Source organism: Cebus imitator, unplaced genomic scaffold (genome assembly GCF_001604975.1).
Source record: "Cebus imitator isolate Cc_AM_T3 unplaced genomic scaffold, Cebus_imitator-1.0 Scaffold19, whole genome shotgun sequence".
In the NCBI taxonomy this organism is placed as follows: Eukaryota; Metazoa; Chordata; class Mammalia; order Primates; family Cebidae; genus Cebus; species Cebus imitator.
Window position 1 is genome coordinate 7758640 of NW_016107334.1, and position 19082 is coordinate 7777721.

Below are 19082 nucleotides of genomic sequence, written 5' to 3' on the forward strand. Positions count from 1 at the left end.
GAATAAAGCCAACAGAGTCCTCTAGTTACAATTATGGCCAAATTTTAAGAGCACCCTATTCTTTTCAATCTCTCTTCCTTCCTAGACTGCAGCTGTCTTCAAGCAACCTATGAGTAATTAAAATGTGGCCCATGGACAAGCTTTCATATTTTGATAAATACACATTGATAAAGGCAGACAGAGAAATGAATATGTGTTTCTTGCGAAAATAATCCTCTCCAAATATGCTGTACTGTTTCCTTATAACTCCGCATTTGTGGTAGATTGCTAATATACTTTTGATTAAGAACAATATTTGTATCATATATCATCCACTTAAAAGAAAAAAAAAAAAAAAAAAGAACTGGCCCCAGAAGGCAACTGTGTAGAAATCTTGGCCTTAGTTCCCTGTGAATTAGACGTCCTGTTCTCCAGCACTGGGCAGGAGCCAGCTGTGCTGCAGAAGTGGAATCAAGCGCAGTGATTTCTAACACATTAGGAATCCCGACACCTCCGAATGAGTTGCTATTACAGCCTATGCATTGCCTGTGAAATCTGCCTCCAAATTATTAAGATAAAGACGTCTTTGGTATAATGGCTAAGTTAAGCTTGAACTAACATGTCCTAAGTATGTAGGTTTCCTGAGGCCTGTGGAGGTTCAGGTGCTGAGAATGGTGAGCAAAGAGCATTTTCTTAAAAATGCGGTGAGATATTTCAACAGAAATTTCAGCCATAGCCTGAGCCCATAAATATCAGCTTCCAAAGTGATATGTCAGAACGGATGGAACATTTGCAAAATGTTTGCTAAAAATTGGTAGCAAGACTATTTAATACTTCACCTAGATTGTGGACATAAAAGAACCTAGACTATTTCTGAATCTGACCACCATAGATTTGGCAAATAAAATATGGAACATCCAATTCACTTTGAATTTCCGATAAAGAAGGATTTTGTTTTAGTATCAGTATGTCTCAAATATTGCATAGGAAACACTTACATTAACTTTTTTCTTGTTTATCTGAAATTCAAAATTAATGACATATTTCCCCAACCATAAGACTGGCAACACTTTATCACCACTTTCTGGAGAAAGAGGCTTGAAAAACCCAACACATATAGCTGAAATGTGAGTCCAGGTAGCATAAATGTGTGTCTCTACTGTTTGGGGCCACAGTGTCTCCGCTGGCTTCTTTGATGGCGGAACAGGGGAGTGGCTAATGCCAGGTGGGCACAGACTTGTATCCCAGAGTTTGTCAGGAGAATGTATGCTTGCATTTCCTGTTGTCAAGATGTTATGCACACAGCATAAAGGTCTAGGCTTGCCGTAGATGCATCACAGAGGGTCACCAGGAAAGAAGAGAACTTCAGCAGAAAGTGGTTAGAAGCAGCGAGAAAGTCACAAGTGACCAACCGACGCAAGGAGGTATTAAACCCACCCAGAGAGAACAATTGGTGAGAGAGGCTCAGAGGGGTATGAGTGTGTGTGTGTGTGTGTGTATGAGAGAGAGAGAGAGAGGATAATCTCAGAATAGAATATTTTAAACATAAGCCAAGATCAGAGAGTACAGAGTTGGGTGACCATGTCAGTAACAGGTAAGAAGCCACCTGTAAAACTTGCCAGGTGGGCTGGTGTCCACCCATATTCCCAGCTACTCAGGAAGCTGAAGAGTATCCTTTGATCCCAGGAGGTAGAAGATGCAGTGAGTCACAACTGCACCAGTGCACATAGCCTGGGTGACAGAACAAGACCCCGGCTCAAAAAAAAAGAAAAACGAAACAAAACAAAACGAAAAAAAACATTTTTTCTGTTGGTCTTAACTCTTCCTTGCTGTGACTCCAATCCTGTCAGCCTTATAACCATTCTGAGCAAGAGGGAGGAGGAAGTGCAGAGAATCTTGTGGGATGAGAAGAAAGTCGGCAAATCTCCTGCCCATCTGGTCACTGGCCAGCATGAAGTAAGACAGAGCTAGAAGAGGAGAGCAATTCTGAAGAAAGAATACTTTCTCATGATTAATGGGACTAGACATTTAAATAATTAAATCGAGGCAGTGCTTTTGTGACTCTAGTGGTTGCAGAAACCAACAGTGATAAGCAAAATCGTGGATGAACTACAGATCAACTATGCAGAGTGGATTTAAAGGTAAATGGGAGACAAAAATTCAGCTGCCTCGTAACTGCACCCACAGGCCTTGCTTGTTGAAGGCCAACACTACATTTATTTTTATTAAAGTTCATGTGTATCATAAGAAAAGTATGATTATTTGGGGATTATATTTTGTTCTTACTATTTTTAACTTACGGTTTTAACAATAGTGGGTGTGATTTCTTGACATTTCCTGGATTTGGATGACACAGGTAACACACAAAAGAGAAAAATGGCCACATGGTAACAGACAAAAGAAAAAATAGCCGTGTGCTTCTCAAATTGGTAAGACTGAGGTCTTTACTCTTGGTTGTAACCATTCGTTGCCAGAATAGATTTCATTTTACTTCAGAAAAGATTCCCACTGTAATCTATACCCAGGAAGCTGAGGAGAAAGGAACCAAATGTTCTTCAGCCCAAGTAGTGTACGCTTTATCTGGGTTTATCCTCACAGTAACCTGTTGAGCTAGCTATTATTCCCAAAGGACAGAGGCAGAAACAGAGCCTGGAGTAGCTTACCTGGCCAGATTCAAGGTCAGAGTGACCCTCTGAGGGCTCTATCCACCAGTCTTGCCACTAACTGCCACAGGAACAGACCGCCACAGTCTGAGCATTGTTGTCCCTGACCAGCGGGAGAGACTCCACCTATGTGTCTCCATCAGCTGTCCTAGGAGGACTGACCCTCAGAGGCTGCTACTGCCTGAAACCCCTCTCTGGCTCCCTCGGTCCACATGTTTACTGCACCCACTCCACCTCAGCCCACCAAGGAGCCCATAAATGGGGTGCAGAGTTACTCTGAGCTCTGAACCCTGAAACTTAAGAAGGCAGAGTGGCAGCAGGACGGCAGCCCAGGACTGACTAGGTAGACCCTGCTTACCTACAACCAAGGGTGTGTGGGAATGGAAAGGCCCAAGTGCTGTGCTGCCACAGATTCCATGTCTGAGATGAGGTAGTCAGACTCTATGCTCTCAAAGTCTCTCTCTGCCAGAAACCCCACAACTTTTCCTCTCTGTAGAGAATTGGAAAGATCAACTTACATTTCAGCAGAAATAACACAAAACCCAACATCTTTGCCCAGTGACCTTTCTGGTAGGGGTCAGGCCAAGAGCAAGATTTTTCTAGACTCCCTCCTCTGGGCTTCTTAGTGGTCAAGTGAGACCTAGGACACTTTAATTCCTTTTATTTTTTTTTAATTGAGAAATGCCAAAATATATTTATAAAAATTATACCTAATATTAGTAGTTTACATTTAAAAATTAAGTAAAATGATAACCGTTCTTATGAACCTTATCAATATATCCGTGACTATAGGTATCATTTATAAGGAAATGACCCCACAAGTCTAAAGTTAAGGCCCCATCTGTCTGTTAACTCAACTCTGACATATTCTAAAGACCCACGTCTATTGAACAAATAAATAAATGAATAATAACAGATATCACTGGCAGCCAGTGGGGCTCCCTGCTACTTTGGCCACCAAATTCCAGGTCCTGAAGCTGGCAATGAAGAAAGGGATGATATTGGTTCATGAATTTCAGATGTTTCAAGTACCGAATATATGATTTGCTGTAAGAAACTGCTGGATGACCACCAGCATTTTCACTTTGAAAAGCGTTTCAACTCCAGAATATATGATTTGGGATGAGAAACTTCCAGTATTGGTGGTGGTGGTGGTGGTAGCAGCAGTAATAGAAGGAGTCGGAGGAGGAGGAGGAGTGGTGGTAGCAACAGTGATGAGAAAATATAAGTCTTATAACACAAGAATCCCCTGCACTTGTCTTGTGATGGGTCTTGCTCCTGAGGTTCTAACATACACTAAAATATTGAAGTTTATTTCACCACTTCTCAAAATGAAAATGCCAGCAGTCATCCAGCAGTTTCTTATCTCAAATCATATAGTCTGCAGTTGGAAGATCTGAATTGTCCATGGACTAGTCTCTTCCTATCATTAGCCATAATTTGTTCTAGAGAACCATCAAAGGTATGGCCTCTGGTTTTTATTCCCTCATGAGGAATAATTATTCCTGAAATCATTGTGAAATTAAAGTAATGGGTCACAAGAAATATATCAAAGTAAACTATGAGAGCTGCAGGGAGGTAAAAGTAATAGTAAGAATTATGAGAACACCCGTACGGGTGATGGGTGCAGCAAACCACCATGGCACATGATGTATACCTATGTAACAAACCTGCATGCTCTGCACGTGTACCCCAGAACTTAAAGATATATATATACACACACATATATATATATATGTGTGTGTGTCTATATATATATATATATATATACACACATATACATATATGAACAGCTGTACTGATTGATTGGACACACGGAGGGAAACAACATACACTGAGGCCCGTGGAAGGAATGGGGGGAGGGAGAGCATCAGGATAAACAGCTGATGCCTATGGGGCTTAATATTTAGGTGATGGGTTGATAGGTGCAGCAAACCACCATGGCACATGGCACCATGATGCATGGCTTACCTATGCAACAAACCTGCACATCCTGCACATGTCCCAGAACTTAAAATCAAATTAAATTAAAAAATAAAATACTTTTAATTATATAAAGTATATTCTCCAACCAAATAGAATAAATTAGAAATCAGTAACAAAAGAAAATGCCAGAAATTCCCAAATGTGTGGATATTAAACAACACATGCCTAAATAACCAATTAAACAGGAAATCCCAAAGGAAATTGGAAAATAACTTTAGATGAATAAAATGAGTACACAACATACCAACACTTATGAGTACAGCTACAGCACTGTTTAGAAAGAAAGACTATTTTTTTTTTAAAAAGAAATATTTCAAATGAATAACCTAAAATTCCACCTTAAGAAATTGAGCAGGGGCAGGACAGTGGAGAGCAAACTAAACCTAAAGCAAACAGAAGAAAAGAAATAATTAAGATTAGAATGGAAAGAAATGAAAGAGAAGATAGATAAACACTATATAAATCAATGATCACAAAAAATCAGTTCTGAAAGAACAATATGAATAAATCTTTATTTAGCTAGATCGATCAAAAAACAACAAAAGACTGAAATTACTAAAATCTAGAATAAGAGGGAACATAACTACAAACCTTACTGAAATAAGAGGAATTATAAGGAAATAGTATGAACAACCACATATCAACAGGTTAGATAACCTAGATGAAGTGTCAAAGTGCCACCAACTGTTAACACTGACTCAAGAAAAAGAAATATAAATTTATATATAACAAGTTAAAGATTAAGTTATTAATTTTAAAAATTTCCAGAAAGTAAAAGCCTAGAATCAGATGGATTCACTAGTGAATTTAAAGAAACATTTAAAAAGAATTTATATCAATTCTTCAAAGACTTATACAGTAAATAGAAGAGGAGGAAATACTTTCTAATCTATTCTATGAGACTGATGTTAAACTGGTGCTAAAACCAGACAAAGACAACAGGAGACCAATATCCTTTGTGAATACAGACACAAAAATACTCAACAAATTTCTAGCAAATGAAATTCAACAATGTAAGAAAGGATTATACCCTATAACCAAGCAAGGTATCCAAGGAATGCAGAGTATGGTTTATCTTGATAATTATTCCATATGTGCTTGAAAAGAATGTGTATTCTGCTGTTCTGAGTGGAGTATTCTATAAATATTAATGAGTTCTATTTGGTTGATTGTGTTATTTAGATATTCTATATTATTATTGATGCATTATGTACTTGTTCTGTAAACTATTGAAGGAGGGTACTGAAATCTCTGACCATTGCTATAAACCTGTTTATTTGCTTTGGACTTACATTAACTTTTTTTTCATGTAGTTTGATGATCTCTTACTAGGTATATAATCACTTAGGAATGTTCTGTCATGTTGATGATTTCATAGCTTTACATGATGAAATGACATTTTATGTATGACAATCCCAATTAAACACTCAGGAAACGTTTTTAAAAGTTGACAAGCTGATTCCAAAATGTTTATAAAAATGCAACATAGAATATTCAAAACAACTCTGAAAAAGAATAAAGTTGAAGAACTAACATTACCTGATTTAAGATCTTAGTATGAAACCACAGTAATGAAGACACTATGGTATTGGTATTAGGATAGGCAAGTCAGGCATAGTATAGAATATTCAAAAATATATAAAAACATATATAACCAACTGATTTTTTTAACAAATGTATAAAGACAATTAATCAGAAATAGGATAGGATTTTCAAAAAATTGTGCTAGCACAATTGAATGTCCTTGTGAAAATAAGTAAATAAACTTTGATATATCTTGTACATTGTATTATTAACTCATAATAGATCATTGAAATTAAACTTAACCATAAAATGCTTAGGAAAATAGATAACCACACAATAATACTGGAAGATTTCAACACCTTCACTGACAGGAATACACAGATCCTTGAGGTGGAAAAAATAATAAAGATATTCAGGACATGAATTTTACACTTGAGCAATAAACTTAATAGATATATACAGAATGGTCCACCCAAAGGCAACAAAATATACATTGTTCTTGTCTACACACAGCACATACTCTAAAATTGACCACATAATCAGCCATAAAACAATCTTCAGCAAATTAAAAAAAAAAGTATCAACAACCACAGTCATAGACCACAGAATGATAAAAACAGAAATCATTACTAAGAAAATTATTCAAAATCATACAATTACATGGAAAGTAGGCAACCTGCTTTTGAATGACTTTTGGCTAAACAATAAGATTAAGACAGAAATCAAGAAATTATTTCAAACTAATGAGAACAAAAATACCAGAATCTGTGGGATACAGCTAAAGCAGTGTCAAGAGGGAATTTTATACTACTAAATGCCCACATCAAAAAGTATGAAAGGTCTGAAATTAACAACCTAACATCACTTATAGAGGAACTAGAGAAACAAGCACAAACCAACTTGAAAGCTGGCAGAAAACAAGAAATTACCAAAATCAGAGCTGAACTGAAGGAAATTGAACATGAAAAACCATATACGAGATCAATGAATCCAGCAGTTGATTTTTTAAAAGAATAAGTAATGTTGATCCAAAAACACACAATAAGAAATGACAAAGGGGACATTACCACTGACCTCACAGAAATACACAAACGCACACATGCACGCACGTGTGCACACACACGCCACACACACACACACAAACCCTCTCATTAGCTAGAAAACCTAGACAAAACTGATGCATTCCTGGAATCATAACAACCTCCCTAGATAGAACCAGGAAGAAACTGAATCTCTAAACAGACCAATAAGGAGTTCCATAATTGAATCAGTAGTAAAAAGCATACCCACAAGAAAAAGCCCAGGACTAGACTGATTCAGAGCCCAATTCTACCAGATGTACAAAGAGCTGATATCATTCCTACTGAAAATATTCCCAAAAAATAAGGAAGAGGGATTCCTCCCTAACTCGTTGTATGAGGCCAGCATCACCCTAATACCAAAACATGCCAAAGACACAACAAGAAACAGAAAACTTCAAGCCAATATCCTGGATGAACATAAATGCAAACATCTTCAACAAAATACTAGCAAACCAAATCCAGCAGCAGATCAAACAGCTAATCCACCATGATCAAGTAAGCTTTATCCCTGGGATGCAAGATTGGCTCACCGTACGCAAGTGAGTCAATGTGATTCATCACATAAACAGAATTAGAATGAAAAACCACATAATCATCTCAATAGATGCAGAAAAGGCTTTCAATAAAATTGAACATCATTTCTGTCCACCAATAACATCCAAGCTGAGAGTCAATCAAGAATGCAATCTCATTTACAATAACCACAAAATGAATAAAATATCTAGGAATACATCTAGCCAGGAAGGTGAAAGATCTTTGCAGTGACAATTACAAAACACTGCTCAAAGAAATCAGAGATGACACAAACAAAGGGGAAAACATTCCATGCTCATAAATAGGAAGAACCAATATTGTCATAATTGCCATACTGTCCAAAGCAATTTACAGATTCAATGCTATTTCTCTGAAACTACCAATGACATTCTTCATGGAATTAGAAAAAACTGTTTTAAAATTTATATGGAACCAAAAAAAGCCCAAATAGCTAAGGCAGTCCTATGCAAAAAGAACTAAGTCGGAGGCATCACAATATCCAACTTCCAATTATACTACAAGGCTACAGTAACCAAACAGCATGGTATAACTACAAAAACAGACCAATGGAACAGAACTGAGAGCCCTGGGAATAACACCCCATGCCTACAACCATCTGATCTTAGACAACAATGTCAACAAAAACAAGCAGTGGGGAAAGGACTGTCCATTCAATAAATGGTGCAGGAATAACTGGCTAGCCATTTGAAGAAGATTGAAACTAGATTCCTTCCTTACATCATATACAAAAATCAACTCAAGGTGGATTAAAGACTTAAATGTAAAACCTAAAACTATGAAAATCCTGAAGATAATCTAGGAAATATCATTCTGGACATAGGCCCTGGCAAAGATTTCATGACAAAGACACCAAAAGCAACTGCAAAAGAAACAAAAATTGACAAATGAGATCTAATTAACCTAAAGAGCTTCTGCACAGCAAAATATAAAGCATCAACAGAGTAAATAGACAACCTTCAGAATGGGAGAAAATATCTGCAAACTATGCATCTGAAAAAGGTCTTATATCCCGCATCTACAAGAAGCATAAACCAATTGGAAGCAGAAAACAACCACATTGAAAAGTGGGCAAAGAATATGAACAGACACTTTCAAAAGAAGGCATACACATGGCCAACAAACATACAAAATGCTAAACATCATTCATAATTAGATGAATGCAAATCAAAACCATAATGATATACCATCTCACATGAGTTATAATGGCCATTATTAAAAAGCCAAAAAATAACAGATGCTGGTGAGGTTGCAGAGAAAAGGGAATGCTTATAGACTGCTGGTGGGAATGTAAATTAATTCAGGCACTGTGGAAAGCATTGTGATGATTCCTCAAAGAACTTAAAACAGAATTAACATTCAACCCAGCAATCCCACACTGGGTATATACCCAAGGAAGTATAAATTGCTCTACCATAAAGACACATGCATGCATATGTTCACTGAAGCACTATTGACAATAGCAAGGTCATGGAATCAACCTCAATCCCCATCAGTGGTGGACTGGGAAAAAAAAAATGTCATACATATAAGCCATGGAGATACTATGCAGCCCTAGAAAAGAATATGATGATATTCTTCACAGCAACATGGATAAAGTTGGAGGTCATTATCTTAAGTTAATAACACAAGAACAGAAAACCAAATATTGTATAGTCTCACTTATAAGTGGGAGCTAAACATTGAGTACATATGGACACAAAGAAGGGAACAACAGCCACCAAGGTGTACTTGAGGGTGAAGTGTAGGAGGAGGGTGAAGATCAAAAAGCCACCTATCAGGTACTATGCTTATTACCTGGGTGGTGAAATAATCTGTACATCAAATCCCCATGACATGCGATTCAGCTATATAACAAACCTGAACATATACCCCTGAACCTAATATAAATTTTTTAAATGCTTAGAAAAAAACAGGAGAAAGTCTTTGTGGTTTTGGGTTGAGCAAAGATTTCTTTGACATGACACCCAAAAAATAATTCAAAGAACAAATTTTTCATATTTTTAACTTCATCAGAATTAATAGTGCACTCTCTTTGAAAGGTGCAGTTGAGAGAATGAAAAGGCAAGCCATATATAAGGAGAATATATTTGTAAATCACATATCTGATAATGGTTTTATAACAGAATACATAAAGACCTTTCAAAACTTGATAATAAGAAAACTACTAAAATTTTCATGAGAATACAGATGACAAATAAGACAAAAATAGTTGCCTAACATGAGTAGTCATTAGATAAATGCAAATTAGAAGTACAGTAAGAAACCACTTACACACCTGTTACACTAGACCCTCCATGTAAAAGACTGGCCCTTCCAAGTGCTGGCAGGAGGCAGGCATGGGGCAGAGGACTAGGACTCTCATATAATTCTGAGAAACGGAAAATAGTAGAATTGCTTTGGAAAAACAGTGTGGCAGTTTCTTAAAATGTCAAGCAACAATCAACCATAAGATCCATTAATTCTATTCTTTGGTATTTCCCTGAGAAAATCTAAAGTTTATACAAAGACTTGTAGTAATATCCAAACCTGGAAACAACTCAAATGTCCATCAACAGATAAATAAAAAAATTTTGGTACATCCACAAAATAGACTACTTACTACTAAAAAGGAATGAACAATTGAGAGACATAATATCAATGAATAAAAATTAAATATGCTGAGTAAGTGAGGCAAAGCAAAGACCTATGCCACTTATATAAAGTTCTAGAGAATATAAAATAATTTATATTAATAGAAAGTATATTAATATAGAGTTCTAGAGAATATAAAATAATTTATATTAACAGAAAATAAATTAGTGTTTGCATGGGGGATGGAAGTTGGGGAAAGGCAAGAAGGAAGGGATTAAAAGGGAGTATGAGCAGTCTTTTTGGGAGTGATGAATACGTGTATTATCTGGATTGTGCTGAGGGTTCCACAAGTGTACCTGTAGGTCAAAGCTTAACAAAGTCATACACTTTAAATATGTGCTATTTATTGTATGTCTACTGCTCCTGAATAATCCTGCCTAAATATCTCAAGAATTGCCGGGCTCGGTGGCTCATGCCTGTAATACCAGCACTTTGGGAGGCCAAAGCAGGTGGATTGCCTGAGGTCAAGAGTTCAAGACCAGCCTGGCTAACATGGAGAAACCCCATCTCTACTAAAAATTCAAAAATTAGCCAGTATGGTGGCTCATGCCTGTAATCCCAGCTACTCAGAAGGCTGAGGAAAGAGAATCGCTTGAACCCAGGAGGTGGAGGTTGCAGTGGGCAGAGATTGCACCACTGCACTCCAGCCTGGGCGACACAGTGAGACTCAATCTCAAATAAAAAAAAAAAAAAGAAAATTAATATATAAAATAATTATTACACTTTAGTAATTATTTCAGTTATGTGACATTTCATAACAACACATGATATGAAAAAGTTATGGATAGGATATAAACAGATCAAATAAAAATTCAAAGCAAATAAGCTGAAATCGTAATGTAGCATTGTAAATTATTTGCTTATTTTCAATTCTTTTTCCCATTTATTTATTTTATTGCATTTTAGGTTTTGGGGTACATGTGAAGAACATGCAAGATTGTTGCATAGTTACACACGTGGCAGTGTGATTTGCTGCCTTCCTCCCCATCACCTACATCTGGCATCTCTCCCCTTGCTATCTCTCCCCAGCTCCCCACCCCCCACCATCCCTCCCCTATTTCCCCCCAACTGACCCTGGGCATGGTTGCTTGTGCCTGCAATCCCAGCACTTTGGGAGGCAGAGGCGGGAGGATCACCTGAGGTCAGATGTTCAAGACCCACATAATCAACATGGAGAAAGCTCGTCTCTACTAAAAATATAAAATTAGCCAGGCATGGTGGTGCATGCCTGTAATCCCAGCTACTCGGGAGGTTGAGGCAGGAGAATCACTTGAACCTGGAGGCAGAGGTTGTGGTGAGCCTAGATCTCACTGTTGCACTCCAGCCTGGACAACAAGAGCAAAACTCCATCTCAAAAAAATGTTTAGATATAAATATATATATATATATATATATATATATATATATATATATATATATTACCTACAATGAAAATCAATTGCTTTTCTAATACAAAACAATTTTTTAAAATACTACTCACACCACAGATAATAAACTTGTGGACTCTTGTTTTTAATCACAGAGCTGTTCACTACTAAAGAGGCCATGAAAAGCGAAGATATATTTTTTAAAAGATGCATGACATGTTTAGCCCATAATTGAGGGATATTTTTGTACCACATGTCCAATCCCCTGAACTTTGAGCCTTGAACTCTATCCTGACCCTGTAGGACATAACACATTTGCATACTTGTGGAGAAGCAGCATAACTTGGCCCAGTGGGTCAGTTGGGGCTATTTTATAAATACTAATTTCCCCAAACTGGATATGATAATAGATGCATGAAAAGCCAGATGGTGACAAAGTGGTGCAGCTGGGCAAAAAACTCAACTCTCTTCTCCCCTTCCCCTTCAATTCAGAGAAATGTTATATCTTAGAAAAAAATAGGAGCAAATCGGCTTTCATAGGAACTGAAGAACTGCAACTGTCTGGGTGCATAACTCTAGAGGCATCATTTTACCTCTCAGAGCTTCGGTTCTTCTGTAGATCTGAGACACCAACAGTTGCTTTGTGAAGATCAGATGGAGTTCTATGCAGAGGCACTGTGTATACTGTAGGGCCCAGAACAAAAGTGAGTTTACTCCATGCCCAATGTTCACTAGTAGGCCAGATCTGAGATTTAATCATGATGGAGAGACGAGATTGTCAGAATAGAGAAAGCAAGCACAGACACAGTATTCCTACTTTAGAACAGAAAGATTTATATTCCTGGCAAGCTTTTCTCTTTGTCTGACCATCAGCGCGTGTATCCTTCTTGCCTCTTGACCATGAGTTTTGTTTGTTCTCCTTGATGTGCTCCAATGACTCCAACAGGCTTAAGAAAATGTCACTTCAGCATTGCAGCTTACATTACCAATAGAACTGATATTTGCTAAATAAGGAAATGTTATTGGAGAGCATTGTGATGAGTTGTGTCCTCAAAAAAAAATGCTTCCAATGTTTATCAATCCTGTTTCTCCACACTTTGATTTTGGGGTGATATGGAAAAGAGATGTAAGTTAACGAATGACCCAAGCATTATAAATTCTTCTACTGCTGATAATAAGTGAACTGTGATTTTATGTAACCATCAGATGTTGTCTGTAGGACTTAATTTACCAGTGACAGAGAAAGCTCCATTAATTTGTAAACCCTTTTTGTTGGTGATGAAAGCCTTAAAGCTGAAAATAAAATCAGTTGTCCATAGTTAAAGAACTCATTCACTGTTGTTACAGAATGTGGGTCACTCTGTTTGTCCATCACCAAAGCCCCCTGCCTCTCTTTCTCTAAGTCTGTAACTCATCCATAAATATTAATATGGCTTGCACATGGGATAGAAACTGAGATGAAATGGGCTTGTTTTTGCAACTTCTGAAATACATTCTTCAGGCAAATCACCCATTTCCAGGAAGCAAAACTACCTGGGCTTTGAACATTTCCCTTTGCTTTTTCTCAAACAATTGCTATTCACAAAAAATTAACATTGAGCTACTTGTTTAGAGATATTTATAAATATCACAACAGCTTCTAAACAGGAATAAAAAAAATCAGACTTCCAGAAATGAGCTGTTTTTTTCTCCATGAACATAAAAATATTGTCACATGTAGCTCTAAAGAGTGAAAATATATTTTGGGGTATGCTATACATAGAGGAAGATGTCCTAAATTTTTTTATTTTTCCTCCCAAGCTTCAGGCTACGTTTCCATGTACAGTCAGCATTGTAGATCTATGAAAGGAAATAATTTCAGTGCACATGTACATCATGAGTCATAACAAGAGGTGAAGGGACTGTTTGTTTCAGACTTATCCTAAAACCATCCTCAGAGCAAGGGCATCTGCCTCAGTGTGCAATTAACAAAGTCCTTCGCAATCCTGTCTCCAATGGCCCAGGTGCAATGACTGCATATCAAGGCTACACACAACACTGAGTTCATTGTTTCTTATTGTTTATGTGTATGGATGAAACCTTATATATGGCAAAAGAAGGAATGGAAATTTGTTTTTAGCAAAAATATGAATAAGTCAATGCTGCTTTAATTGGCCTCCTCCAAAGAGCCTTAGATCAGAGGAAACAGCTGGCATGCTGGGAGATTGCTATATTGTATTTGTAGCCAATTTTCTTTTTCTTTTAATTGTACCTTAGATTCTGGGGTACAAATGCAGATCATGCAAGAGTGTTGCATAGGTACATTCATGGCAAGGTGGTTTGTGGCCTCCATCCCCCCGTCACCTACACCTGACATTTCTCCCCATGTTATCCCTCCCCAACCTCCCTCCCACTATCCCTCCTCTAGCACCCTTCAATGGAACCCAGTGTGTGATGCTCCCCTCTCTGTGGCCAAGTGTTCTTATTGCTCAACACCCACCTATGAGTCAGAACATGCGGTGTTTGATTTTCTGTTCTTGTGTCAGTTTGTTGAGAATGATGGTTTCCAGGTTCATCCATGTCCCTACAAAGGACACAAACTCATTTTTTTTTTTTTGGCGCATAGTATTCCATGGTGTATAAGTGCCACATTTTTTTTGTCCAGTCTATCATTGATGGGCATTTGGGTTGGTTCCAGATCTTTGCTATTGTAAACAGTGCCACAATAAACATGTGTGTGCACGTGTCTTTATAATAGAATGATTTATGACCCTTTGGGTATATACCCAGTAATGGGATTGTTGGGTCAAATGGAATTTCCATTTCTAGATCCTTGAGGAATTTTTTGGGTAGACTGACACTCAGGAACTGCTTAAAAAATCCAAAGTCTTCACGTAGAACTGAGTAGTCCCTAATCCAGAGATCTGTAACTGAAGGGATAATCTACAAATCAGTTTTAAAACTTCAGTACAAAAATGTTTTTATTTCCAGTTCACTATTTATCCATCAACATCACTAAAAACTAAAAAACATGTAGCCAACCCTGGAGTACAGCTCTAGGAGTTGTTCTTATGCTGGGATAAAGCAGAGAATTGCAGCCAGGAAGTCCCAAAAAGCAAGTATCAGGCTCAAGTTACCATTCTAATAACTTTCCAAATGGTTTCATCATAGATTGATTATTTTGAAATAAATAGAACCTTTAATATTCTATTTTTAAATGCCTGAAAGAACAAGAGACCAAGGATTCATTGCTGAAAAACCCCACAATATGTGGGAGAGGAGATTTTAAAATTCTGCTTCTCCTGTGGCCCTGTGACCATTTTGGCCTGTACTTCTGTGTTTGAGTCAATGACTTAGCTCATGGGGGCTGCTATAACAAAATACCATAAAGTAGATGGATTATAGACAAAAGAAATATATTTCTGTCAGTTCTGGAAGCTGCAAGTCTATGATCAAGGCACTGGCAGATTCAGTCTGCTGAGGATTTGCATCCTTGTTCATAGACAGTTGTCTTCCCCCATATCCTCACGTTGTGGAAGGGGCAAATGAGCCCTGTTAGGCCTCTGTTATTAGGGCACTAATCCCATTCATGAGAGCTCCACTCCCATGTCCCAATCACCTTCCAAGCCCCCACCTCCTAATACCGTCACTTTGGTGACAGATGTCAATATATAAATTTTGGAGAACACACACATTCAGAATATAAAAGCCAGGGTCGCCATACACCATGCAATAGCACAGAAAAGTCATCTCCCCATATTTCCCAAGTATTCTTTTCTCTGGAATCAGTCAATCAACATGCATTCAGTCTATGGTTATGGAGCATCACTATGTTCAATGCCCATGCTATGTTCTGGTGAGATGCAAAGACAAGGAAGTCTTGATTCTTGCCAGTTTATAAGCCAACTAAGAAGGAAAATTTATTGCTTGCTATATGGAGATCCTTTAAAAAAAAGAAATGGTATATTTTTATGGGTAGGGTACAATGCTTAGGATCCTATGAGATGCTGTCCATATCACACAAGGGTGGAAAATTAACTTGATTTATGGTAGCACGTGACTCAGCATATGAAGTTTACTAAGTTAGGCAAGGTTTTATAATAATAGCTGATGGTACTGGTTGTTTTCTACATTCACATAGTAAGTGAAGATGTGGTCTTCCCATCCCACAGAGATCCAACTTCCACCTAAGAAAAACTAAAGATCTCTGGAGGCCAGGAGCAGTAGCTCATACCTGTAATCCCAGCACTTTGGGAACTCAAGGCAGGTGGATCCCCTGAGGTCAGGAGTTGAGATCAGCGTGGACAACAAGGCAAAACCCTGTCTCTACTAAAAATACAAAAATTAGCCAGGTTTGGTGGCTTACACATGCAGTCCCAGCTATTCGGGAGGCTGAAGCAGGAGAATCACTTGAACCTGGGAGGTGGAGGTTGCAGTGAGCAGAGATCTTGCCATTGCACACCAGCATGGGTGACAGAGAGAGACTCCATCTCAAAAATAAATAAATAAAATAATAAATGTCTCTGGAGCACCAACATGAAGAAATAGTTTAAATGCAAAACGTATAAACTTATTTCACTTTTTCATTGAGGTTTGCTTTGACCCAACTATGTTCACTTGTTTTAAATATCAATAACTAAGCAATTTGTAAGTTGCATTTTATGATACACTCCTAATTCTATTCATCTGATGTATAAAATGATGTCATTTGTGAATAAACGATAAACCCTGAAACATAAATTTTAAAATTAAATTAATATTAGGGGGATGTTATTGTGATGGTCACTGAAGAATCACCTTGGAAAGGAGATTCTGCAAATGAAATTCTCAGATGAATGATCTGAAGTAGAAACTCTACAAAAATGCCACTCTTTCTTGCAGTTCTAAACTAAATGACTTTTCCAGAAGATTGGTCAGTACCCATGATGAAAAGGGAAAGCTAGGAAATATTTAAGTGAAGGGTAAATTTTCTATATTTCAAAATATATGGAGGCTGTAATGTTACTAAAGGAAAATAACCATGAAAATTTGATTCTGGGTAGCACCACTGTAAAGAATTTTGTTGGAATTTTCCAAGGTCCCAGAGTTAAAGGATTTTTCATTTACTATATGAAGACTTTGTAATCATATAGATTACAGACATGAATCTGGCAGATATGAACATAAGAGATCTCTGGGCTTTAGCATCCAGTAGAAAGCCTTCAAAGAAGACCAAGGAAGAAGGAGTTGTGGCTCTTATACTGTCACTTATAACTGAACGAGTTTGGAAAAATAAGAAAACCTCTTGCACTCCATTTCTTCTGTCCACTATAAGAATGTAATGAAGTCCTCCCCAGGAATGGTAATGTGCCATATAATTCATCATCAACATTATTAAATCATAGCTTTACCTGAATTCAATAAATTTTCAAAGACCATTATAAAGCTTTCTCAGTGAATATGACCACCCACGAGGTGAGAAAAGACATTTGGGTGTGTTTCTCAAATGCTCATAAACAACATTTTCTCTATAGTAGCCAATTTCATTTATGGGGTAGTGTAGCAAGGACCTCTCAACCAAGGAGTTCCTCATCAAAACTTGAGCTACTTGACAATAGCCAACACTCTCAGAATGAGACTCATTATTTGTGGAGAACAGTTGCCCTTCATCACTCTAACAACTGGATTAATATCATCAGCTCCAGCTCTTTCCAGCCAATGTCAATCCATCATCAAGCTTTGGGGACCATAAAAGAAACAAGCAGAAAAACAATTTGCCAGGATGATTTAACAGCTGGCATTAAGAAGTTCCCGATTCAATTGCTCCTTTGATGTGGCTCTTGGCCCTTCCTCTTCTTGAAGAAAGCTCTCCTATATTCATTCACAGATGGCCTACGTGTGTGAATGCACAGAAACAAAGCAGAGAGATGTTATTTTCATTATTGGAATTGCTTAAGGGTAATGAAACATCCCTTGAGGAACATCCAGCATGATCCTTAAAAGGATGACACTGAGTGGGCAGGCAAAGGATCCCAGCACATCCAAATGATGAGTGCAGCTCTGTGTTTGGATCCTGCTTTCATGACGGTAAATACCAGAGCAAAAACTGTAAAGGTGGCAAGGCATCTAGATAGTTGGAGTTCATCAATGACTAAGCGGCCTAGAAAACTGATTTTTTTTCACAAGTATATCTTACAACAGTGGTCTCCAACACCAGGGACCAGTTTTGTGGATGGGGGCTGGGAGAGGGAATGGATTAGAGATGAAACTCTTCCACCTCAGGTCATCAGGCGTGAGTTAGATCCTCATAAGGAGCGCACAACCTAGATCCCTCACATGTGCAGTTCACAATAGGGTTCGTGCTCCTGTGAGAACTAATGTTGCTACTGATCTGATAGGAGGCAGTGCAAAGGCGGTGATGCTCACTCACCCATTGTTCACCTCCTGCTGTGCGGCCCAGTTCCTAATGGGCCACGGACCGGTACTGGTTCAGGGCTTGGAGGTTGGGGATCCCTGTCTTACAACATATAGACCCAAAATGAATCTAAATTTGTTCAACAGAAGCTGATGAACCAAAAGATAATGACGTAGCAGATATTTTGGGACAGAGAAGTCAATTGACATAGAATGTCTTCAGTGCCTTGCCTCAGAGACTGCACAGAGTGAGGAAGCCTCCAAGATTATATATCTAAGTTTTTCTCTTACAAGGGAAAGGACTGAAGATGGGGAGGGGCTTTGTCCGTTGACAGAGCTGGTGAGTAGTAGGGCAGGACTAGAACCCGATCTTCCCTCAGGCTCAGTGCTTCCTTTATTCCACCTTGCCAGCTTCAAGGTGAATGTGGCACTTCCACTGCCCAGGAAAGTATTGTTACATTCCCGTGTTATTTCGATAACTTTTAGGCACTGTGTGTTCAGAGATGACATCTCCATTATCCAATACCAGTCAGTGCTTCACATAGTACAGGGCACCCTATTGATAAAGTAGCTACTGGTTTTAGTTAAATGGAATTAAACTTACCTGGAAAACAGCTTTAATGATCAATAACAACAACAAAACAACCATGATAGTAGCACATGCTTATAAAATGCCTACTATGAGCAAGGCATCATCCAAAGCACTTTACATACATTAACTTGAGTTAATGTTAATAATTATCCCATGAGACAGGTTAGCACCATTACTGACATGGGAAGGGCATTGATTTTCATCGTTAAGCTCATGACCAAGGCATTGTGCAATCAATTGTGGAAAGAGAGCTCTTAACCCCGAGCCTGGCCATTGGCAGTGCATTGTGTCCATGTGCCACCACCTTCTCATTGTGTCCCCACAAGGGACT